The 23,655-nt window shown below is 44.2% G+C and overlaps 12 non-coding genes across 12 annotated transcripts; 1 reads left to right on the top strand and 11 right to left on the bottom strand.

Annotated features, from left to right (window-relative positions):
- Positions 1 to 786: 786 nt before the first annotated feature.
- trnas-gcu (transfer RNA serine (anticodon GCU)) lies at positions 787 to 868 on the bottom strand. The gene has a single exon. It is a non-coding gene; the product is annotated as a tRNA-Ser (tRNA).
- A 2,899-nt stretch (positions 869 to 3,767) lies between these two features.
- Positions 3,768 to 3,849, bottom strand: trnas-gcu (transfer RNA serine (anticodon GCU)). Its single transcript has one exon. It is a non-coding gene; the product is annotated as a tRNA-Ser (tRNA).
- A 2,548-nt stretch (positions 3,850 to 6,397) lies between these two features.
- trnas-gcu (transfer RNA serine (anticodon GCU)) lies at positions 6,398 to 6,479 on the bottom strand. Its single transcript has one exon. It is a non-coding gene; the product is annotated as a tRNA-Ser (tRNA).
- Positions 6,480 to 8,679: 2,200 nt separating this feature from the next.
- On the bottom strand, positions 8,680 to 8,761 carry trnas-gcu (transfer RNA serine (anticodon GCU)). The gene has a single exon. It is a non-coding gene; the product is annotated as a tRNA-Ser (tRNA).
- Positions 8,762 to 10,191: 1,430 nt separating this feature from the next.
- Positions 10,192 to 10,273, bottom strand: trnas-gcu (transfer RNA serine (anticodon GCU)). Its single transcript has one exon. It is a non-coding gene; the product is annotated as a tRNA-Ser (tRNA).
- Positions 10,274 to 12,822: 2,549 nt separating this feature from the next.
- On the bottom strand, positions 12,823 to 12,904 carry trnas-gcu (transfer RNA serine (anticodon GCU)). Its single transcript has one exon. It is a non-coding gene; the product is annotated as a tRNA-Ser (tRNA).
- A 2,548-nt stretch (positions 12,905 to 15,452) lies between these two features.
- Positions 15,453 to 15,534, bottom strand: trnas-gcu (transfer RNA serine (anticodon GCU)). The gene has a single exon. It is a non-coding gene; the product is annotated as a tRNA-Ser (tRNA).
- Positions 15,535 to 18,716: 3,182 nt separating this feature from the next.
- trnas-gcu (transfer RNA serine (anticodon GCU)) lies at positions 18,717 to 18,798 on the bottom strand. Its single transcript has one exon. It is a non-coding gene; the product is annotated as a tRNA-Ser (tRNA).
- Positions 18,799 to 20,228: 1,430 nt separating this feature from the next.
- On the bottom strand, positions 20,229 to 20,310 carry trnas-gcu (transfer RNA serine (anticodon GCU)). Its single transcript has one exon. It is a non-coding gene; the product is annotated as a tRNA-Ser (tRNA).
- Positions 20,311 to 21,741: 1,431 nt separating this feature from the next.
- On the bottom strand, positions 21,742 to 21,823 carry trnas-gcu (transfer RNA serine (anticodon GCU)). The gene has a single exon. It is a non-coding gene; the product is annotated as a tRNA-Ser (tRNA).
- Positions 21,824 to 21,926: 103 nt separating this feature from the next.
- On the top strand, positions 21,927 to 21,999 carry trnaa-agc (transfer RNA alanine (anticodon AGC)). Its single transcript has one exon. It is a non-coding gene; the product is annotated as a tRNA-Ala (tRNA).
- Positions 22,000 to 23,253: 1,254 nt separating this feature from the next.
- trnas-gcu (transfer RNA serine (anticodon GCU)) lies at positions 23,254 to 23,335 on the bottom strand. The gene has a single exon. It is a non-coding gene; the product is annotated as a tRNA-Ser (tRNA).
- Between the last annotated feature and the right edge of the window lie 320 nt (positions 23,336 to 23,655).

The following is a 23,655-nucleotide window of genomic DNA, read 5'->3' as shown; positions in this document are numbered from 1 at the left end:
CAAGTACCAAATGCAAGAACACAATGACTGATAACTAATCAACAAGTTTCAGAATCAGATAAAGAAAGGCTCCAAAATTAAAGTTTGAATTTCAAAGGAACCCAGAGATGAAGGAACAAAGACGAATTGCCTGGTGTCTAACTTTCTCCTTCGAGGTGGCCAGCATCATGGAAAGAGACGAGCCACATTCCACATTCTTCCAATAAACACTTTGACCTATTACTGTGGTTTCGCAAGCCCGAGACGAGCCACATTCCACATTCTTCCAATAAACACTTTGACCTATTACTGTGGTTTCGCAAGCCGGAGAAAAACTGGGGATGCATGGTGCAGATGAACGAAGCGGAAATTGGAGCCCCTGCAATTGTTTCAGTTTGGCCCTGCACCTGTGGAACTGGTCCCAAGCCAGATACAACACCAAGTACCAAATGCAAGAACACGATGACTGATAACTAATCAACAAGTTTCAGAATCAGATAAAGTCTCCAAAATTAAAGTTTGAATTTCATAGGAACCCAGAGATGAAGGAACAAAGACCAATTGCCTGGTGTCTAACTTTCTCCTTCGAGGTGGCCAGCATCACTGAAAGAGACGAGCCAGATTCCACATTCTTCCAGTGAAGACTTTGACCCATTACTGTGTTTTCGCAAGCCTGAGAAGAACTGGAGATGCATGGTGCAGATGTACAAAGCAGAAATTGGAACACTTGCAATTGTTTCAGTGTGGTCTGCCCCAGTAGAATTGGTCTCAAGCCAGATACACCACCAAGTAGCAAATGCAAGAACACGATGAGGATGGGATTCGAACCCATGCGTGTAGAACACAATGGATTAGCAGTCCATCACCTTAACCACTCGGTCACCTCATCACTGTTTTAGCAATAGATCTCAGGGCAAAGGGAGTGACCTACGCCAACTGTATCCGTATGTTTCACTGACAATAGTATCGTTGCCCAGGTTCTTCATGTTGAAGGGGAATTAGCTCAAGTGGTAGAGCGCTCGCTTAGCGTGCGAGAGGTAGGGGGATCAATGCCCTCATTCTCCAGTTGTCAATGGGATGGCAGTCTTTTATGGTCTCAAAAACCATGGATGAAACCTCAAGCCAGATAGTCTTTTCAAGCTCGTCAATAGGCTCAGATCTCGTTTGTATTTCAAAAACAAAGACACTTCTTCTGTTTTCATCTCGAAACAAAAGACACTTCTTTGAGAACAATTTTGTCCAAATTTAGGAAGCGACCATTCACCTAACAGCCCAAAGATAACTAATCAACACATTTCAGAATCAGATAAAGAAGGGCTCCAAAATGAAAATTTGAATTACAAACCAGCCCAGAGATGAAGAAACAATGACCAATTGCCCCGTGTCTAACTTTCTACTTCACGGTGGCCAGCATGACTGAAAGAGACGAGTCACATTCCACCTTCTTCCGATAAACACTTTGACCTATTACTGTGGTTTCGCAAGCCCGAGAAAAACTGGGGATGCATGGTGCAGATGAACGAAGCGGAAATTGGAGCAACCGCACTTGTTTCAGTTTGGCCCTGCACCTGTGGAACTGGTCCCAAGCCAGATACAACACCAAGTACCAAATGCAAGAAAACGATGACTGATAACTAATCAACAAGTTTCAGAATCAGATAAAGAAAGGCTCCAAAATTAAAGTTCGAATTTCAAAGGAACCCAGAGATGAAGGAACAAAGACCAATTGCCTGGTTTCTAACTTTCTCCTTCGAGGTGGCCAGCATCATGGAAAGAGACGAGCCACATTCCACATTCTTCCAATAAACACTTTGACCTATTACTGTGGTTTCGCAAGCCCGAGAAAAACTGGGGATGCATGGTGCAGATGAACGAAGCGGAAATAGGAGCAACCGCACTTGTTTCAGTTTGGCCCTGCACCTGTGGAACTGGTCCCAAGCCAGATACAACACCAAGTACCAAATGCAAGAACACGATGACTGATAACTAATCAACAAGTTTCAGAATCAGATAAAGAAAGGCTCCAAAATTAAAGTTTGAATTTCAAAGGAACCAGAGATGAAGGAAAAAAGACCAATTGCCTGGTTTCTAACTTTCTCCTTCGAGGTGGCCAGCATCATGGAAAGAGACGAGCCACATTCCACATTCTTCCAATAAACACTTTGACCTATTACTGTGGTTTCGCAAGCCCGAGAAAAACTGGGGATGCATGGTGCAGATGAACGAAGCGGAAATTGGAGCACCTGCAATTGCTTCAGTTTGGCCCTGCACCAGTGGAACTGGTCCCAAGCCAGATACACCACCAAGTACCAAATGCAAGAACACAATGACTGATAACTAATCAACAAGTTTCAGAATCAGATAAAGTCTCCAAAATTACAGTTTGAATTTCATAGGAACCCAGAGATGAAGGAACAAAGACCAATTGCCTGGTGTCTAACTTTCTCCTTCGAGGTGGCCAGCATCACTGAAAGAGACGAGCCAGATTCCACATTCTTCCAATAAACACTTTGACCTATTACTGTGGTTTCGCAAGCCCGAGACGAGCCACATTCCACATTCTTCCAATAAACACTTTGACCTATTACTGTGGTTTCGCAAGCCGGAGAAAAACTGGGGATGCATGGTGCAGATGAACGAAGCGGAAATTGGAGCAACCGCACTTGTTTCAGTTTGGCCCTGCACCTGTGGAACTGGTCCCAAGCCAGATACAACACCAAGTACCAAATGCAAGAACACGATGACTGATAACTAATCAACAAGTTTCAGAATCAGATAAAGAAAGGCTCCAAAATTAAAGTTCGAATTTCAAAGGAACCCAGAGATGAAGGAACAAAGACCAATTGCCTGGTTTCTAACTTTCTCCTTCGAGGTGGCCAGCATCATGGAAAGAGACGAGCCACATTCCACATTCTTCCAATAAACACTTTGACCTATTACTGTGGTTTCGCAAGCCCGAGAAAAACTGGGGATGCATGGTGCAGATGAACGAAGCGGAAATAGGAGCAACCGCACTTGTTTCAGTTTGGCCCTGCACCTGTGGAACTGGTCCCAAGCCAGATACAACACCAAGTACCAAATGCAAGAACACGATGACTGATAACTAATCAACAAGTTTCAGAATCAGATAAAGAAAGGCTCCAAAATTAAAGTTCGAATTTCAAAGGAACCCAGAGATGAAGGAACAAAGACCAATTGCCTGGTTTCTAACTTTCTCCTTCGAGGTGGCCAGCATCATGGAAAGAGACGAGCCACATTCCACATTCTTCCAATAAACACTTTGACCTATTACTGTGGTTTCGCAAGCCCGAGAAAAACTGGGGATGCATGGTGCAGATGAACGAAGCGGAAATTGGAGCACCTGCAATTGTTTCAGTTTGGCCCTGCACCAGTGGAACTGGTCCAAAGCCAGATACACCACCAAGTACCAAATGCAAGAACACGATGACTGATAACTAATCAACAAGTTTCAGAATCAGATAAAGTCTCCAAAATTACAGTTTGAATTTCATAGGAACCCAGAGATGAAGGAACAAAGACCAATTGCCTGGTGTCTAACTTTCTCCTTCGAGGTGGCCAGCATCACTGAAAGAGACGAGCCAGATTCCACATTCTTCCAGTGAAGACTTTGACCCATTACTGTGTTTTCGCAAGCCTGAGAAGAACTGGAGATGCATGGTGCAGATGTACAAAGCAGAAATTGGAACACTTGCAATTGTTTCAGTGTGGTCTGCCCCAGTAGAATTGGTCTCAAGCCAGATACACCACCAAGTAGCAAATTCAGAACACGATGAGGATGGGATTCGAACCCATGCGTGTAGAACACAATGGATTAGCAGTCCATCACCTTAACCACTCGGTCAACTCATCACTGTCTTAGCAATAGATCTCAGGGCAACGGGAGTGACCTACGCCAACTGTATCCGTATGTTTCAATGACAATAGTATCGTTGCCCAGGTTCTTCATGTTGAAGGGGAATTAGCTCAAGTGGTAGAGCGCTCGCTTAGCGTGCGAGAGGTAGGGGGATCGATGCCCTCATTCTCCAGTTGTCAATGGGATGGCAGTCTTTTATGGTCTCAAAAACCATGGATGAAACCTCAAGCCAGATAGTCTTTTCAAGCTCGTCAATAGGCTCAGATCTGGTTTGTATTTCAAAAACAAAGACACTTCTTCTGTTTTGCATCTCGAAACAAAAGACACTTCTTTGAGAACAATTTTGTCCAAATTTAGGAAGCGACCATTCACCTAACAGCCCAAAGATAACTAATCAACACATTTCAGAATCAGATAAAGAAGGGCTCCAAAATAAAAATTTGAATTACAAACCAGCCCAGAGATGAAGGAACAATGACCAATTGCCCCGTGTCTAACTTTCTACTTCACGGTGGCCAGCATGACTGAAAGAGACGAGTCACATTCCACCTTCTTCCGATAAACACTTTGACCTATTACTGTGGTTTCGCAAGCCCGAGAAAAACTGGGGATGCATGGTGCAGATGAACGAAGCGGAAATTGGAGCAACCGCACTTGTTTCAGTTTGGCCCTGCACCTGTGGAACTGGTCCCAAGCCAGATACAACACCAAGTACCAAATGCAAGAACACAATGACTGATAACTAATCAACAAGTTTCAGTATCAGATAAAGAAAGGCTCCAAAATTAAAGTTCGAATTTCAAAGGAACCCAGAGATGAAGGAACAAAGACCAATTGCCTGGTTTCTAACTTTCTCCTTCGAGGTGGCCAGCATCATGGAAAGAGACGTGCCACATTCCACATTCTTCCAATAAACACTTTGACCTATTACTGTGGTTTCGCAAGCCCGAGAAAAACTGGGGATGCATGGTGCAGATGAAAGAAGCGGAAATTGGAGCCCCTGCAATGTTTCAGTTTGGCCCTGCACCTGTGGAACTGGTCCCAAGCCAGATACAACACCAAGTACCAAATGCAAGAACACGATGACTGATAACTAATCAACAAGTTTCAGAATCAGATAAAGTCTCCAAAATTAAAGTTTGAATTTCATAGGAACCCAGAGATGAAGGAACAAAGACCAATTGCCTGGTGTCTAACTTTCTCCTTCGAGGTGGCCAGCATCACTGAAAGAGACGAGCCAGATTCCACATTCTTCCAATAAACACTTTGACCTATTACTGTGGTTTCGCAAGCCCGAGACGAGCCACATTCCACATTCTTCCAATAAACACTTTGACCTATTACTGTGGTTTCGCAAGCCGGAGAAAAACTGGGGATGCATGGTGCAGATGAACGAAGCGGAAATTGGAGCAACCGCACTTGTTTCAGTTTGGCCCTGCACCTGTGGAACTGGTCCCAAGCCAGATACAACACCAAGTACCAAATGCAAGAACACGATGACTGATAACTAATCAACAAGTTTCAGAATCAGATAAAGAAAGGCTCCAAAATTAAAGTTCGAATTTCAAAGGAACCCAGAGATGAAGGAACAAAGACCAATTGCCTGGTTTCTAACTTTCTCCTTCGAGGTGGCCAGCATCATGGAAAGAGACGAGCCACATTCCACATTCTTCCAATAAACACTTTGACCTATTACTGTGGTTTCGCAAGCCCGAGAAAAACTGGGGATGCATGGTGCAGATGAACGAAGCGGAAATAGGAGCAACCGCACTTGTTTCAGTTTGGCCCTGCACCTGTGGAACTGGTCCCAAGCCAGATACAACACCAAGTACCAAATGCAAGAACACGATGACTGATAACTAATCAACAAGTTTCAGAATCAGATAAAGAAAGGCTCCAAAATTAAAGTTCGAATTTCAAAGGAACCCAGAGATGAAGGAACAAAGACCAATTGCCTGGTTTCTAACTTTCTCCTTCGAGGTGGCCAGCATCATGGAAAGAGACGAGCCACATTCCACATTCTTCCAATAAACACTTTGACCTATTACTGTGGTTTCGCAAGCCCGAGAAAAACTGGGGATGCATGGTGCAGATGAACGAAGCGGAAATTGGAGCACCTGCAATTGTTTCAGTTTGGCCCTGCACCAGTGGAACTGGTCCAAAGCCAGATACACCACCAAGTACCAAATGCAAGAACACGATGACTGATAACTAATCAACAAGTTTCAGAATCAGATAAAGTCTCCAAAATTACAGTTTGAATTTCATAGGAACCCAGAGATGAAGGAACAAAGACCAATTGCCTGGTGTCTAACTTTCTCCTTCGAGGTGGCCAGCATCACTGAAAGAGACGAGCCAGATTCCACATTCTTCCAGTGAAGACTTTGACCCATGACTGTGTTTTCGCAAGCCTGAGAAGAACTGGAGATGCATGGTGCAGATGTACAAAGCAGAAATTGGAACACTTGCAATTGTTTCAGTGTGGTCTGCCCCAGTAGAATTGGTCTCAAGCCAGATACACCACCAAGAAGCAAATTCAGAACACGATGAGGATGGGATTCGAACCCATGCGTGTAGAACACAATGGATTAGCAGTCCATCACCTTAACCACTCGGTCACCTAATCACTGTCTTAGCAATACATCTCAGGGCAACAGGAGTGACCTACGCCAACTGTATCCGTATGTTTCACTGACAATAGTATCGTTGCCCAGGTTCTTCATGTTGAAGGGGAATTAGCTCAAGTGGTAGAGCGCTTGCTTAGCGTGCGAGAGGTAGGGGGATCGATGCCCTCATTCTCCAGTTGTCAATGGGATGGCAGTCTTTTATGGTCTCAAAAACCATGGATGAAACCTCAAGCCAGATAGTCTTTTCAAGCTCGTCAATAGGCTCAGATCTGGTTTGTATTTCAAAAACAAAGACACTTCTTCTGTTTTGCATCTCGAAACAAAAGACACTTCTTTGAGAACAATTTTGTCCAAATTTAGGAAGCGACCATTCACCTAACAGCCCAAAGATAACTAATCAACACATTTCAGAATCAGATAAAGAAGGGCTCCAAAATGAAAATTTGAATTACCAACCAGCCCAGAGATGAAGAAACAATGACCAATTGCCCCGTGTCTAACTTTCTACTTCACGGTGGCCAGCATGACTGAAAGAGACGAGTCACATTCCACCTTCTTCCGATAAACACTTTGACCTATTACTGTGGTTTCGCAAGCCCGAGAAAAACTGGGGATGCTTGGTGCAGATGAACGAAGCGGAAATTGGAGCAACCGCACTTGTTTCAGTTTGGCCCTGCACCTGTGGAACTGGTCCCAAGCCAGATACAACACCAAGTACCAAATGCAAGAACACGATGACTGATAACTAATCAACAAGTTTCAGAATCAGATAAAGAAAGGCTCCAAAATTAAAGTTCGAATTTCAAAGGAACCCAGAGATGAAGGAACAAAGACCAATTGCCTGGTTTCTAACTTTCTCCTTCGAGGTGGCCAGCATCATGGAAAGAGACGAGCCACATTCCACATTCTTCCAATAAACACTTTGACCTATTACTGTGGTTTCGCAAGCCCGAGAAAAACTGGGGATGCATGGTGCAGATGAACGAAGCGGAAATTGGAGCAACCGCACTTGTTTCAGTTTGGCCCTGCACCTGTGGAACTGGTCCCAAGCCAGATACAACACCAAGTACCAAATGCAAGAACACGATGACTGATAACTAATCAACAAGTTTCAGAATCAGATAAAGAAAGGCTCCAAAATTAAAGTTTGAATTTCAAAGGAACCCAGAGATGAAGGAAAAAAGACCAATTGCCTGGTTTCTAACTTTCTCCTTCGAGGTGGCCAGCATCATGGAAAGTGACGAGCCACATTCCACATTCTTCCAATAAACACTTTGACCTATTACTGTGGTTTCGGAAGCCCGAGAAAAACTGGGGATGCATGGTGCAGATGAACGAAGCGGAAATTGGAGCACCTGCAATTGTTTCAGTTTGGCCCTGCACCAGTGGAACTGGTCCCAAGCCAGATACACCACCAAGTACCAAATGCAAGAACACAATGACTGATAACTAATCAACAAGTTTCAGAATCAGATAAAGAAAGGCTCCAAAATTAAAGTTTGAATTTCAAAGGAACCCAGAGATGAAGGAACAAAGACGAATTGCCTGGTGTCTAACTTTCTCCTTCGAGGTGGCCAGCATCATGGAAAGAGACCAGCCACATTCCACATTCTTCCAATAAACACTTTGACCTATTACTGTGGTTTCGCAAGCCCGAGACGAGCCACATTCCACATTCTTCCAATAAACACTTTGACCTATTACTGTGGTTTCGCAAGCCGGAGAAAAACTGGGGATGCATGGTGCAGATGAACGAAGCGGAAATTGGAGCCCCTGCAATGTTTCAGTTTGGCCCTGCACCTGTGGAACTGGTCCCAAGCCAGATACAACACCAAGTACCAAATGCAAGAACACGATGACTGATAACTAATCAACAAGTTTCAGAATCAGATAAAGTCTCCAAAATTAAAGTTTGAATTTCATAGGAACCCAGAGATGAAGGAACAAAGACCAATTGCCTGGTGTCTAACTTTCTCCTTCGAGGTGGCCAGCATCACTGAAAGAGACGAGCCAGATTCCACATTCTTCCAGTGAAGACTTTGACCCATTACTGTGTTTTCGCAAGCCTGAGAAGAACTGGAGATGCATGGTGCAGATGTACAAAGCAGAAATTGGAACACTTGCAATTGTTTCAGTGTTGTCTGCCCCAGTAGAATTGGTCTCAAGCCAGATACACCACCAAGTAGCAAATTCAGAACACGATGAGGATGGGATTCGAACCCATGCGTGTAGAACACAATGGATTAGCAGTCCATCACCTTAACCACTCGGTCAACTCATCACTGTCTTAGCAATAGATCTCAGGGCAACGGCAGTGACCTACGCCAACTGTATCCGTATGTTTCAATGACAATAGTATCGTTGCCCAGGTTCTTCATGTTGAAGGGGAATTAGCTCAAGTGGTAGAGCGCTCGCTTAGCGTGCGAGAGGTAGGGGGATCGATGCCCTCATTCTCCAGTTGTCAATGGGATGGCAGTCTTTTATGGTCTCAAAAACCATGGATGAAACCTCAAGCCAGATAGTCTTTTCAAGCTCGTCAATAGGCTCAGATCTGGTTTGTATTTCAAAAACAAAGACACTTCTTCTGTTTTGCATCTCGAAACAAAAGACACTTCTTTGAGAACAATTTTGTCCAAATTTAGGAAGCGACCATTCACCTAACAGCCCAAAGATAACTAATCAACACATTTCAGAATCAGATAAAGAAGGGCTCCAAAATAAAAATTTGAATTACAAACCAGCCCAGAGATGAAGGAACAATGACCAATTGCCCCGTGTCTAACTTTCTACTTCACGGTGGCCAGCATGACTGAAAGAGACGAGTCACATTCCACCTTCTTCCGATAAACACTTTGACCTATTACTGTGGTTTCGCAAGCCCGAGAAAAACTGGGGATGCATGGTGCAGATGAACGAAGCGGAAATTGGAGCAACCGCACTTGTTTCAGTTTGGCCCTGCACCTGTGGAACTGGTCCCAAGCCAGATACAACACCAAGTACCAAATGCAAGAACACAATGACTGATAACTAATCAACAAGTTTCAGTATCAGATAAAGAAAGGCTCCAAAATTAAAGTTCGAATTTCAAAGGAACCCAGAGATGAAGGAACAAAGACCAATTGCCTGGTTTCTAACTTTCTCCTTCGAGGTGGCCAGCATCATGGAAAGAGACGTGCCACATTCCACATTCTTCCAATAAACACTTTGACCTATTACTGTGGTTTCGCAAGCCCGAGAAAAACTGGGGATGCATGGTGCAGATGAAAGAAGCGGAAATTGGAGCCCCTGCAATGTTTCAGTTTGGCCCTGCACCTGTGGAACTGGTCCCAAGCCAGATACAACACCAAGTACCAAATGCAAGAACACGATGACTGATAACTAATCAACAAGTTTCAGAATCAGATAAAGTCTCCAAAATTAAAGTTTGAATTTCATAGGAACCCAGAGATGAAGGAACAAAGACCAATTGCCTGGTGTCTAACTTTCTCCTTCGAGGTGGCCAGCATCACTGAAAGAGACGAGCCAGATTCCACATTCTTCCAGTGAAGACTTTGACCCATTACTGTGTTTTCGCAAGCCTGAGAAGAACTGGAGATGCATGGTGCAGATGTACAAAGCAGAAATTGGAACACTTGCAATTGTTTCAGTGTGGTCTGCCCCAGTAGAATTGGTCTCAAGCCAGATACACCACCAAGTAGCAAATTCAGAACACGATGAGGATGGGATTCGAACCCATGCGTGTAGAACACAATGGATTAGCAGTCCATCACCTTAACCACTCGGTCAACTCATCACTGTCTTAGCAATAGATCTCAGGGCAACGGGAGTGACCTACGCCAACTGTATCCGTATGTTTCAATGACAATAGTATCGTTGCCCAGGTTCTTCATGTTGAAGGGGAATTAGCTCAAGTGGTAGAGCGCTCGCTTAGCGTGCGAGAGGTAGGGGGATCGATGCCCTCATTCTCCAGTTGTCAATGGGATGGCAGTCTTTTATGGTCTCAAAAACCATGGATGAAACCTCAAGCCAGATAGTCTTTTCAAGCTCGTCAATAGGCTCAGATCTGGTTTGTATTTCAAAAACAAAGACACTTCTTCTGTTTTGCATCTCGAAACAAAAGACACTTCTTTGAGAACAATTTTGTCCAAATTTAGGAAGCGACCATTCACCTAACAGCCCAAAGATAACTAATCAACACATTTCAGAATCAGATAAAGAAGGGCTCCAAAATAAAAATTTGAATTACAAACCAGCCCAGAGATGAAGGAACAATGACCAATTGCCCCGTGTCTAACTTTCTACTTCACGGTGGCCAGCATGACTGAAAGAGACGAGTCACATTCCACCTTCTTCCGATAAACACTTTGACCTATTACTGTGGTTTCGCAAGCCCGAGAAAAACTGGGGATGCATGGTGCAGATGAACGAAGCGGAAATTGGAGCAACCGCACTTGTTTCAGTTTGGCCCTGCACCTGTGGAACTGGTCCCAAGCCAGATACAACACCAAGTACCAAATGCAAGAACACAATGACTGATAACTAATCAACAAGTTTCAGAATCAGATAAAGAAAGGCTCCAAAATTAAAGTTCGAATTTCAAAGGAACCCAGAGATGAAGGAACAAAGACCAATTGCCTGGTTTCTAACTTTCTCCTTCGAGGTGGCCAGCATCATGGAAAGAGACGAGCCACATTCCACATTCTTCCAATAAACACTTTGACCTATTACTGTGGTTTCGCAAGCCCGAGAAAAACTGGGGATGCATGGTGCAGATGAACGAAGCGGAAATTGGAGCACCTGCAATTGCTTCAGTTTGGCCCTGCACCAGTGGAACTGGTCCCAAGCCAGATACACCACCAAGTACCAAATGCAAGAACACAATGACTGATAACTAATCAACAAGTTTCAGAATCAGATAAAGTCTCCAAAATTACAGTTTGAATTTCATAGGAACCCAGAGATGAAGGAACAAAGACCAATTGCCTGGTGTCTAACTTTCTCCTTCGAGGTGGCCAGCATCACTGAAAGAGACGAGCCAGATTCCACATTCTTCCAATAAACACTTTGACCTATTACTGTGGTTTCGCAAGCCCGAGACGAGCCACATTCCACATTCTTCCAATAAACACTTTGACCTATTACTGTGGTTTCGCAAGCCGGAGAAAAACTGGGGATGCATGGTGCAGATGAACGAAGCGGAAATTGGAGCAACCGCACTTGTTTCAGTTTGGCCCTGCACCTGTGGAACTGGTCCCAAGCCAGATACAACACCAAGTACCAAATGCAAGAACACGATGACTGATAACTAATCAACAAGTTTCAGAATCAGATAAAGAAAGGCTCCAAAATTAAAGTTCGAATTTCAAAGGAACCCAGAGATGAAGGAACAAAGACCAATTGCCTGGTTTCTAACTTTCTCCTTCGAGGTGGCCAGCATCATGGAAAGAGACGAGCCACATTCCACATTCTTCCAATAAACACTTTGACCTATTACTGTGGTTTCGCAAGCCCGAGAAAAACTGGGGATGCATGGTGCAGATGAACGAAGCGGAAATAGGAGCAACCGCACTTGTTTCAGTTTGGCCCTGCACCTGTGGAACTGGTCCCAAGCCAGATACAACACCAAGTACCAAATGCAAGAACACGATGACTGATAACTAATCAACAAGTTTCAGAATCAGATAAAGAAAGGCTCCAAAATTAAAGTTCGAATTTCAAAGGAACCCAGAGATGAAGGAACAAAGACCAATTGCCTGGTTTCTAACTTTCTCCTTCGAGGTGGCCAGCATCATGGAAAGAGACGAGCCACATTCCACATTCTTCCAATAAACACTTTGACCTATTACTGTGGTTTCGCAAGCCCGAGAAAAACTGGGGATGCATGGTGCAGATGAACGAAGCGGAAATTGGAGCACCTGCAATTGTTTCAGTTTGGCCCTGCACCAGTGGAACTGGTCCAAAGCCAGATACACCACCAAGTACCAAATGCAAGAACACGATGACTGATAACTAATCAACAAGTTTCAGAATCAGATAAAGTCTCCAAAATTACAGTTTGAATTTCATAGGAACCCAGAGATGAAGGAACAAAGACCAATTGCCTGGTGTCTAACTTTCTCCTTCGAGGTGGCCAGCATCACTGAAAGAGACGAGCCAGATTCCACATTCTTCCAGTGAAGACTTTGACCCATTACTGTGTTTTCGCAAGCCTGAGAAGAACTGGAGATGCATGGTGCAGATGTACAAAGCAGAAATTGGAACACTTGCAATTGTTTCAGTGTGGTCTGCCCCAGTAGAATTGGTCTCAAGCCAGATACACCACCAAGTAGCAAATTCAGAACACGATGAGGATGGGATTCGAACCCATGCGTGTAGAACACAATGGATTAGCAGTCCATCACCTTAACCACTCGGTCAACTCATCACTGTCTTAGCAATAGATCTCAGGGCAACGGCAGTGACCTACGCCAACTGTATCCGTATGTTTCAATGACAATAGTATCGTTGCCCAGGTTCTTCATGTTGAAGGGGAATTAGCTCAAGTGGTAGAGCGCTCGCTTAGCGTGCGAGAGGTAGGGGGATCGATGCCCTCATTCTCCAGTTGTCAATGGGATGGCAGTCTTTTATGGTCTCAAAAACCATGGATGAAACCTCAAGCCAGATAGTCTTTTCAAGCTCGTCAATAGGCTCAGATCTGGTTTGTATTTCAAAAACAAAGACACTTCTTCTGTTTTGCATCTCGAAACAAAAGACACTTCTTTGAGAACAATTTTGTCCAAATTTAGGAAGCGACCATTCACCTAACAGCCCAAAGATAACTAATCAACACATTTCAGAATCAGATAAAGAAGGGCTCCAAAATAAAAATTTGAATTACAGACCAGCCCAGAGATGAAGGAACAATGACCAATTGCCCCGTGTCTAACTTTCTACTTCACGGTGGCCAGCATGACTGAAAGAGACGAGTCACATTCCACCTTCTTCCGATAAACACTTTGACCTATTACTGTGGTTTCGCAAGCCCGAGAAAAACTGGGGATGCATGGTGCAGATGAACGAAGCGGAAATTGGAGCAACCGCACTTGTTTCAGTTTGGCCCTGCACCTGTGGAACTGGTCCCAAGCCAGATACAACACCAAGTACCAAATGCAAGAACACAATGACTGATAACTAATCAACAAGTTTCAGTATCAGATAAAGAAAGGCTCCAAAATTAAAGTTCGAATTTCAAAGGAACCCAGAGATGAAGGAACAAAGACCAATTGCCTGGTTTCTAACTTTCTCCTTCGAGGTGGCCAGCATCATGGAAAGAGACGTGCCACATTCCACATTCTTCCAATAAACACTTTGACCTATTACTGTGGTTTCGCAAGCCCGAGAAAAACTGGGGATGCATGGTGCAGATGAAAGAAGCGGAAATTGGAGCCCCTGCAATGTTTCAGTTTGGCCCTGCACCTGTGGAACTGGTCCCAAGCCAGATACAACACCAAGTACCAAATGCAAGAACACGATGACTGATAACTAATCAACAAGTTTCAGAATCAGATAAAGTCTCCAAAATTAAAGTTTGAATTTCATAGGAACCCAGAGATGAAGGAACAAAGACCAATTGCCTGGTGTCTAACTTTCTCCTTCGAGGTGGCCAGCATCACTGAAAGAGACGAGCCAGATTCCACATTCTTCCAATAAACACTTTGACCTATTACTGTGGTTTCGCAAGCCCGAGACGAGCCACATTCCACATTCTTCCAATAAACACTTTGACCTATTACTGTGGTTTCGCAAGCCGGAGAAAAACTGGGGATGCATGGTGCAGATGAACGAAGCGGAAATTGGAGCAACCGCACTTGTTTCAGTTTGGCCCTGCACCTGTGGAACTGGTCCCAAGCCAGATACAACACCAAGTACCAAATGCAAGAACACGATGACTGATAACTAATCAACAAGTTTCAGAATCAGATAAAGAAAGGCTCCAAAATTAAAGTTCGAATTTCAAAGGAACCCAGAGATGAAGGAACAAAGACCAATTGCCTGGTTTCTAACTTTCTCCTTCGAGGTGGCCAGCATCATGGAAAGAGACGAGCCACATTCCACATTCTTCCAATAAACACTTTGACCTATTACTGTGGTTTCGCAAGCCCGAGAAAAACTGGGGATGCATGGTGCAGATGAACGAAGCGGAAATAGGAGCAACCGCACTTGTTTCAGTTTGGCCCTGCACCTGTGGAACTGGTCCCAAGCCAGATACAACACCAAGTACCAAATGCAAGAACACGATGACTGATAACTAATCAACAAGTTTCAGAATCAGATAAAGAAAGGCTCCAAAATTAAAGTTCGAATTTCAAAGGAACCCAGAGATGAAGGAACAAAGACCAATTGCCTGGTTTCTAACTTTCTCCTTCGAGGTGGCCAGCATCATGGAAAGAGACGAGCCACATTCCACATTCTTCCAATAAACACTTTGACCTATTACTGTGGTTTCGCAAGCCCGAGAAAAACTGGGGATGCATGGTGCAGATGAACGAAGCGGAAATTGGAGCACCTGCAATTGTTTCAGTTTGGCCCTGCACCAGTGGAACTGGTCCAAAGCCAGATACACCACCAAGTACCAAATGCAAGAACACGATGACTGATAACTAATCAACAAGTTTCAGAATCAGATAAAGTCTCCAAAATTACAGTTTGAATTTCATAGGAACCCAGAGATGAAGGAACAAAGACCAATTGCCTGGTGTCTAACTTTCTCCTTCGAGGTGGCCAGCATCACTGAAAGAGACGAGCCAGATTCCACATTCTTCCAGTGAAGACTTTGACCCATGACTGTGTTTTCGCAAGCCTGAGAAGAACTGGAGATGCATGGTGCAGATGTACAAAGCAGAAATTGGAACACTTGCAATTGTTTCAGTGTGGTCTGCCCCAGTAGAATTGGTCTCAAGCCAGATACACCACCAAGAAGCAAATTCAGAACACGATGAGGATGGGATTCGAACCCATGCGTGTAGAACACAATGGATTAGCAGTCCATCACCTTAACCACTCGGTCACCTAATCACTGTCTTAGCAATACATCTCAGGGCAACAGGAGTGACCTACGCCAACTGTATCCGTATGTTTCACTGACAATAGTATCGTTGCCCAGGTTCTTCATGTTGAAGGGGAATTAGCTCAAGTGGTAGAGCGCTTGCTTAGCGTGCGAGAGGTAGGGGGATCGATGCCCTCATTCTCCAGTTGTCAATGGGATGGCAGTCTTTTATGGTCTCAAAAACCATGGATGAAACCTCAAGCCAGATAGTCTTTTCAAGCTCGTCAATAGGCTCAGATCTGGTTTGTATTTCAAAAACAAAGACACTTCTTCTGTTTTGCATCTCGAAACAAAAGACACTTCTTTGAGAACAATTTTGTCCAAATTTAGGAAGCGACCATTCACCTAACAGCCCAAAGATAACTAATCAACACATTTCAGAATCAGATAAAGAAGGGCTCCAAAATGAAAATTTGAATTACCAACCAGCCCAGAGATGAAGAAACAATGACCAATTGCCCCGTGTCTAACTTTCTACTTCACGGTGGCCAGCATGACTGAAAGAGACGAGTCACATTCCACCTTCTTCCGATAAACACTTTGACCTATTACTGTGGTTTCGCAAGCCCGAGAAAAACTGGGGATGCATGGTGCAGATGAACGAAGCGGAAATTGGAGCAACCGCACTTGTTTCAGTTTGGCCCTGCACCTGTGGAACTGGTCCCAAGCCAGATACAACACCAAGTACCAAATGCAAGAACACGATGACTGATAACTAATCAACAAGTTTCAGAATCAGATAAAGAAAGGCTCCAAAATTAAAGTTCGAATTTCAAAGGAACCCAGAGATGAAGGAACAAAGACCAATTGCCTGGTTTCTAACTTTCTCCTTCGAGGTGGCCAGCATCATGGAAAGAGACGAGCCACATTCCACATTCTTCCAATAAACACTTTGACCTATTACTGTGGTTTCGCAAGCCCGAGAAAAACTGGGGATGCATGGTGCAGATGAACGAAGCGGAAATTGGAGCAACCGCACTTGTTTCAGTTTGGCCCTGCACCTGTGGAACTGGTCCCAAGCCAGATACAACACCAAGTACCAAATGCAAGAACACGATGACTGATAACTAATCAACAAGTTTCAGAATCAGATAAAGAAAGGCTCCAAAATTAAAGTTTGAATTTCAAAGGAACCCAGAGATGAAGGAAAAAAGACCAATTGCCTGGTTTCTAACTTTCTCCTTCGAGGTGGCCAGCATCATGGAAAGTGACGAGCCACATTCCACATTCTTCCAATAAACACTTTGACCTATTACTGTGGTTTCGCAAGCCCGAGAAAAACTGGGGATGCATGGTGCAGATGAACGAAGCGGAAATTGGAGCACCTGCAATTGTTTCAGTTTGGCCCTGCACCAGTGGAACTGGTCCCAAGCCAGATACACCACCAAGTACCAAATGCAAGAACACAATGACTGATAACTAATCAACAAGTTTCAGAATCAGATAAAGAAAGGCTCCAAAATTAAAGTTTGAATTTCGAAGGAACCCAGAGATGAAGGAACAAAGACCAATTGCCTCGTGTCTAACTTTCTCCTTCGAGGTGGCCAGCATCACAGAAAGAGACGAGTCACATTGCACCTTCTTCCAATAAACACTTTGACCTATTACTGTGGTTTCGCAAGCCCGAGAAAAACTGGGGATGCATGGTGCAGATGAACGAAGCGGAAATTGGAGCCCCTGCAATTGTTTCAGTTTGGCCCTGCACCTGTGGAACTGGTCCCAAGCCAGATACAACACCAAGTACCAAATGCAAGAACACGATGACTGATAACTAATCACCAAGTTTCAGAATCAGATAAAGTCTCCAAAATTAGTTTGAATTTCATAGGAACCCAGAGATGAAGGAACAAAGACCAATTGCCTGGTTTCTAACTTTCTCCTTCGAGGTGGCCAGCATCATGGAAAGAGACGTGCCACATTCCACATTCTTCCAATAAACACTTTGACCTATTACTGTGGTTTCGCAAGCCCGAGAAAAACTGGGGATGCATGGTGCAGATGAAAGAAGCGGAAATTGGAGCCCCTGCAATGTTTCAGTTTGGCCCTGCACCTGTGGAACTGGTCCCAAGCCAGATACAACACCAAGTACCAAATGCAAGAACACGATGACTGATAACTAATCAACAAGTTTCAGAATCAGATAAAGAAAGTCTCCAAAATTAAAGTTCGAATTTCAAAGGAACCCAGAGATGAAGGAACAAAGACCAATTGCCTGGTTTCTAACTTTCTCCTTCGAGGTGGCCAGCATCATGGAAAGAGACGAGCCACATTCCACATTCTTCCAATAAACACTTTGACCTATTACTGTGGTTTCGCAAGCCCGAGAAAAACTGGGGATGCATGGTGCAGATGAACGAAGCGGAAATTGGAGCACCTGCAATTGTTTCAGTTTGGCCCTGCACCAGTGGAACTGGTCCCAAGCCAGATACACCACCAAGTACCAAATGCAAGAACACGATGACTGATAACTAATCAACAAGTTTCAGAATCAGATAAAGAAAGGCTCCAAAATTAAAGTTTGAATTTCGAAGGAACCCAGAGATGAAGGAACAAAGACCAATTGCCTCGTGTCTAACTTTCTCCTTCGAGGTGGCCAGCATCACAAAAAGAGACGAGTCACATTGCACCTTCTTCCAATAAACACTTTGACCTATTACTGTGGTTTCGCAAGCCCGAGAAAAACTGGGGATGCATGGTGCAGATGAACGAAGCGGAAATTGGAGCCCCTGCAATTGTTTCAGTTTGGCCCTGCACCTGTGGAACTGGTCCCAAGCCAGATACAACACCAAGTACCAAATGCAAGAACACGATGACTGATAACTAATCACCAAGTTTCAGAATCAGATAAAGTCTCCAAAATTAGTTTGAATTTCATAGGAACCCAGAGATGAAGGAACAAAGACCAATTGCCTGGTGTCTAACTTTCTCCTTCGAGGTGGCCAGCATCACTGAAAGAGACGAGCCAGATTCCACATTCTTCCAGTGAAGACTTTGACCCATTACTGTGTTTTCGCAAGCCTGAGAAGAACTGGAGATGCATGGTGCAGATGTACAAAGCAGAAATTGGAACACTTGCAATTGTTTCAGTGTGGTCTGCCCCAGTAGAATTGGTCTCAAGCCAGATACACCACCAAGTAGCAAATTCAGAACACGATGAGGATGGGATTCGAACCCATGCGTGTAGAACACAATGGATTAGCAGTCCATCACCTTAACCACTCGGTCAACTCATCACTGTCTTAGCAATAGATCTCAGGGCAACGGGAGTGACCTACGCCAACTGTATCCGTATGTTTCAATGACAATAGTATCGTTGCCCAGGTTCTTCATGTTGAAGGGGAATTAGCTCAAGTGGTAGAGCGCTCGCTTAGCGTGCGAGAGGTAGGGGGATCGATGCCCTCATTCTCCAGTTGTCAATGGGATGGCAGTCTTTTATGGTCTCAAAAACCATGGATGAAACCTCAAGCCAGATAGTCTTTTCAAGCTCGTCAATAGGCTCAGATCTGGTTTGTATTTCAAAAACAAAGACACTTCTTCTGTTTTGCATCTCGAAACAAAAGACACTTCTTTGAGAACAATTTTGTCCAAATTTAGGAAGCGACCATTCACCTAACAGCCCAAAGATAACTAATCAACACATTTCAGAATCAGATAAAGAAGGGCTCCAAAATAAAAATTTGAATTACAAACCAGCCCAGAGATGAAGGAACAATGACCAATTGCCCCGTGTCTAACTTTCTACTTCACGGTGGCCAGCATGACTGAAAGAGACGAGTCACATTCCACCTTCTTCCGATAAACACTTTGACCTATTACTGTGGTTTCGCAAGCCCGAGAAAAACTGGGGATGCATGGTGCAGATGAACGAAGCGGAAATTGGAGCAACCGCACTTGTTTCAGTTTGGCCCTGCACCTGTGGAACTGGTCCCAAGCCAGATACAACACCAAGTACCAAATGCAAGAACACAATGACTGATAACTAATCAACAAGTTTCAGTATCAGATAAAGAAAGGCTCCAAAATTAAAGTTCGAATTTCAAAGGAACCCAGAGATGAAGGAACAAAGACCAATTGCCTGGTTTCTAACTTTCTCCTTCGAGGTGGCCAGCATCATGGAAAGAGACGTGCCACATTCCACATTCTTCCAATAAACACTTTGACCTATTACTGTGGTTTCGCAAGCCCGAGAAAAACTGGGGATGCATGGTGCAGATGAAAGAAGCGGAAATTGGAGCCCCTGCAATGTTTCAGTTTGGCCCTGCACCTGTGGAACTGGTCCCAAGCCAGATACAACACCAAGTACCAAATGCAAGAACACGATGACTGATAACTAATCAACAAGTTTCAGAATCAGATAAAGTCTCCAAAATTAAAGTTTGAATTTCATAGGAACCCAGAGATGAAGGAACAAAGACCAATTGCCTGGTGTCTAACTTTCTCCTTCGAGGTGGCCAGCATCACTGAAAGAGACGAGCCAGATTCCACATTCTTCCAGTGAAGACTTTGACCCATTACTGTGTTTTCGCAAGCCTGAGAAGAACTGGAGATGCATGGTGCAGATGTACAAAGCAGAAATTGGAACACTTGCAATTGTTTCAGTGTGGTCTGCCCCAGTAGAATTGGTCTCAAGCCAGATACACCACCAAGTAGCAAATTCAGAACACGATGAGGATGGGATTCGAACCCATGCGTGTAGAACACAATGGATTAGCAGTCCATCACCTTAACCACTCGGTCAACTCATCACTGTCTTAGCAATAGATCTCAGGGCAACGGGAGTGACCTACGCCAACTGTATCCGTATGTTTCAATGACAATAGTATCGTTGCCCAGGTTCTTCATGTTGAAGGGGAATTAGCTCAAGTGGTAGAGCGCTCGCTTAGCGTGCGAGAGGTAGGGGGATCGATGCCCTCATTCTCCAGTTGTCAATGGGATGGCAGTCTTTTATGGTCTCAAAAACCATGGATGAAACCTCAAGCCAGATAGTCTTTTCAAGCTCGTCAATAGGCTCAGATCTGGTTTGTATTTCAAAAACAAAGACACTTCTTCTGTTTTGCATCTCGAAACAAAAGACACTTCTTTGAGAACAATTTTGTCCAAATTTAGGAAGCGACCATTCACCTAACAGCCCAAAGATAACTAATCAACACATTTCAGAATCAGATAAAGAAGGGCTCCAAAATAAAAATTTGAATTACAAACCAGCCCAGAGATGAAGGAACAATGACCAATTGCCCCGTGTCTAACTTTCTACTTCACGGTGGCCAGCATGACTGAAAGAGACGAGTCACATTCCACCTTCTTCCGATAAACACTTTGACCTATTACTGTGGTTTCGCAAGCCCGAGAAAAACTGGGGATGCATGGTGCAGATGAACGAAGCGGAAATTGGAGCAACCGCACTTGTTTCAGTTTGGCCCTGCACCTGTGGAACTGGTCCCTAGCCAGATACAACACCAAGTACCAAATGCAAGAACACGATGACTGATAACTAATCAACAAGTTTCAGAATCAGATAAAGAAAGGCTCCAAAATTAAAGTTCGAATTTCAAAGGAACCCAGAGATGAAGGAACAAAGACCAATTGCCTGGTTTCTAACTTTCTCCTTCGAGGTGGCCAGCATCATGGAAAGAGACGAGCCACATTCCACATTCTTCCAATAAACACTTTGACCTATTACTGTGGTTTCGCAAGCCCGAGAAAAACTGGGGATGCATGGTGCAGATGAACGAAGCGGAAATTGGAGCACCTGCAATTGTTTCAGTTTGGCCCTGCACCAGTGGAACTGGTCCCAAGCGAGATACACCACCAAGTACCAAATGCAAGAACACGATGACTGATAACTAATCAACAAGTTTCAGAATCAGATAAAGTCTCCAAAATTACAGTTTGAATTTCATAGGAACCCAGAGATGAAGGAACAAAGACCAATTGCCTGGTGTCTAACTTTCTCCTTCGAGGTGGCCAGCATCACTGAAAGAGACGAGCCAGATTCCACGTTCTTCCAGTGAAGACTTTGACCCATGACTGTGTTTTCGCAAGCCTGAGAAGAACTGGAGATGCATGGTGCAGATGTACAAAGCAGAAATTGGAACACTTGCAATTGTTTCAGTGTGGTCTGCCCCAGTAGAATTGGTCTCAAGCCATATACACCACCAAGAAGCAAATTCAGAACACGATGAGGATGGGATTCGAACCCATGCGTGTAGAACACAATGGATTAGCAGTCCATCACCTTAACCACTCGGTCACCTAATCACTGTCTTAGCAATAGATCTCAGGGCAACGGGAGTGACCTACGCCAACTGTATCCGTATGTTTCACTGACAATAGTATCGTTGCCCAGGTTCTTCATGTTGAAGGGGAATTAGCTCAATTGGTAGAGCGCTCGCTTAGCGTGCGAGAGGTAGGGGGATCGATGCCCTCATTCTCCAGTTGTCAATGGGATGGCAGTCTTTTATGGTCTCAAAAACCATGGATGAAACCTCAAGCCAGATAGTCTTTTCAAGCTCGTCAATAGGCTCAGATCTGGTTTGTATTTCAAAAACAAAGACACTTCTTCTGTTTTGCATCTCGAAACAAAAGACACTTCTTTGAGAACAATTTTGTCCAAATTTAGGAAGCGACCATTCACCTAACAGCCCAAAGATAACTAATCAACACATTTCAGAATCAGATAAAGAAGGGCTCCAAAATAAAAATTTGAATTACAAACCAGCCCAGAGATGAAGGAACAATGACCAATTGCCCCGTGTCTAACTTTCTACTTCACGGTGGCCAGCATGACTGAAAGAGACGAGTCACATTCCACCTTCTTCCGATAAACACTTTGACCTATTACTGTGGTTTCGCAAGCCCGAGAAAAACTGGGGATGCATGGTGCAGATGAACGAAGCGGAAATTGGAGCAACCGCACTTGTTTCAGTTTGGCCCTGCACCTGTGGAACTGGTCCCAAGCCAGATACAACACCAAGTACCAAATGCAAGAACACAATGACTGATAACTAATCAACAAGTTTCAGTATCAGATAAAGAAAGGCTCCAAAATTAAAGTTCGAATTTCAAAGGAACCCAGAGATGAAGGAACAAAGACCAATTGCCTGGTTTCTAACTTTCTCCTTCGAGGTGGCCAGCATCATGGAAAGAGACGTGCCACATTCCACATTCTTCCAATAAACACTTTGACCTATTACTGTGGTTTCGCAAGCCCGAGAAAAACTGGGGATGCATGGTGCAGATGAAAGAAGCGGAAATTGGAGCCCCTGCAATGTTTCAGTTTGGCCCTGCACCTGTGGAACTGGTCCCAAGCCAGATACAACACCAAGTACCAAATGCAAGAACACGATGACTGATAACTAATCAACAAGTTTCAGAATCAGATAAAGTCTCCAAAATTAAAGTTTGAATTTCATAGGAACCCAGAGATGAAGGAACAAAGACCAATTGCCTGGTGTCTAACTTTCTCCTTCGAGGTGGCCAGCATCACTGAAAGAGATGAGCCAGATTCCACATTCTTCCAGTGAAGACTTTGACCCATTACTGTGTTTTCGCAAGCCTGAGAAGAACTGGAGATGCATGGTGCAGATGTACAAAGCAGAAATTGGAACACTTGCAATTGTTTCAGTGTGGTCTGCCCCAGTAGAATTGGTCTCAAGCCAGATACACCACCAAGTAGCAAATTCAGAACACGATGAGGATGGGATTCGAACCCATGCGTGTAGAACACAATGGATTAGCAGTCCATCACCTTAACCACTCGGTCAACTCATCACTGTCTTAGCAATAGATCTCAGGGCAACGGGAGTGACCTACGCCAACTGTATCCGTATGTTTCAATGACAATAGTATCGTTGCCCAGGTTCTTCATGTTGAAGGGGAATTAGCTCAAGTGGTAGAGCGCTCGCTTAGCGTGCGAGAGGTAGGGGGATCGATGCCCTCATTCTCCAGTTGTCAATGGGATGGCAGTCTTTTATGGTCTCAAAAACCATGGATGAAACCTCAAGCCAGATAGTTTTTTCAAGCTCGTCAATAGGCTCAGATCTGGTTTGTATTTCAAAAACAAAGACACTTCTTCTGTTTTGCATCTCGAA

The sequence above is a fragment of the Corythoichthys intestinalis genome, chromosome 7 (genome assembly GCF_030265065.1).
Source record: "Corythoichthys intestinalis isolate RoL2023-P3 chromosome 7, ASM3026506v1, whole genome shotgun sequence".
NCBI classification, from domain to species: domain Eukaryota; kingdom Metazoa; phylum Chordata; class Actinopteri; order Syngnathiformes; family Syngnathidae; genus Corythoichthys; species Corythoichthys intestinalis.
This window is presented reverse-complemented; position numbering and strand designations above follow the sequence as displayed.